General features: G+C 40.2%; 1 protein-coding gene across 6 annotated transcripts in view; it reads right to left on the reverse strand.

Annotated features, from left to right (window-relative positions):
- The window catches only part of LOC106884362 (uncharacterized), a 337,312-nt gene that overhangs the window by 1,556 nt on the left and 334,082 nt on the right, over positions 1-1,674 (reverse strand). The gene's annotated exons all lie outside the window — the stretch shown is intronic.

The raw sequence follows: 1,674 nt of genomic DNA on the forward strand, positions 1-1,674 counted from the left end.
TGGTACGGGTTTGTTCCTCTAGTTAGCAATATATATTGTATACACAGGGTACGCAGGATCTGCCTGGTGTTAAACTAATGGTAACTTTGATGTGGTGATTAACTTTACTTGTGAATATAGTTACTACACTGATCTCTACTTGAGATTTTACAACTAGCTATTTTGGTTGCTGCAGATCAGCGACCGGTGGATGCTCTGATTGCAATATATTGCTGGTTGAAGCGGACCACGGCTATTGCTCTTGTGACCATGTACTCACGACTGAAGATAAGCCAACCAGCTCGAAAGTGTGTCAGTCTCGGCATCTTGTCTGCTAGAGCATGATAGGGGTTCATACCTCCTATCACGTAAAGACAGGCGAAATACCGCTAAGCATTTCGCCTGGTGTGCTAACATTTCTTATTTCTGTATTGCCCACAAGGGGCTAAACATAGAGGGGACAAACAAAGGATTAAGTCGATTACATCGACCCAGTGCGTAACTGGTACTTAATTTATCGACCCCGAAACGATGAAAGGCAAATCGACCTCGGCGGAATTTGAATTCAGAACGTAACGGCAGACGAAATACCGCTAAGCATTTCGCCCGGCATGCTCACGTTTCTGCCAGCTCGTCGCCTTAATATCATTCTTTTCTACTTTCTTTTCTACTCTAGGCACAAGGCCCGAAATTTTTGGGGAGGTGGCTAGTCGATTAGGTCGACTCCAGTACGCAGCTGGTATTGAATTTAACGAACCCCTCTGCTAGCAATGTGTATTGTATATACAGGGTGCAGCGTTACATCCATAACCAGCTGGCGAAGATCTGTCTGGTGTTAGACAAGTAGTAACATGGAACAGCCATTTTAACGCTTTAAATGTTTTCAAAAGAACCTTATTTAAAAACGTGCATCACTGATTTACCTTATTGCTGTTTTTATCATGAGAAGGAATAAGAACGAAGGAAGGCGGAACAGAGGTAGAGATGAAGAAATGAACGGCTGGGAGAGAGAATATTTCTTTGACATAGGGGGAATGAAAGAAATAGTATAGATGAAAAGAGATAGAATAGATGAAATAAGGAAAAGGGCAAAACTAAGATGCATGAGGTGAAAGGGAGTCTTTCTCCCCACGTTGGTGGTCAACGGAATTTCACTAACCCGACGATAAATCAGATGGGAATGATGGCTGACGACACAGCAAAATCGAAAGACATAAGCAATGAACGAAAGGACTAAGTAAGTTGGTAACAAAAGAGCAAGGCATGCCGAGATTGGAAGAAGGGTACAAGGAGAATAAACAGAAAAAACTGCCAGGATAGCTAAGTAATAAAGGCTTAACAACCTTGAGAAATCATACTTTACATAATAGGCAAAAGCGGAATAAAATTTGATAATATAAGCTCGTTGGGAACTATATACGTTATTTGTTTCAGACACAATAATGTATGACAAATAAATCCTTCTCTCGATTATTGGAAGACTTAAAGTATTCTGGCCCTCAGAAATTACGATGTACGCGCTCCGATGACATAAAACTGCAAGAGTTTTCTGTCCCTGTCAGCAAGTTTAAAAACTTCATTATATTTCTGTGCGTGTGTATGTAAGTATATTTATGTAACATACTTATTTCTATATGACTCTATCTATCTATCTATCTATCTATCTATCTATCTATCTGTAGACTGAAAGAAGAA

This window comes from Octopus bimaculoides, chromosome 5, assembly GCF_001194135.2.
Source record: "Octopus bimaculoides isolate UCB-OBI-ISO-001 chromosome 5, ASM119413v2, whole genome shotgun sequence".
In the NCBI taxonomy this organism is placed as follows: Eukaryota; Metazoa; Mollusca; class Cephalopoda; order Octopoda; family Octopodidae; genus Octopus; species Octopus bimaculoides.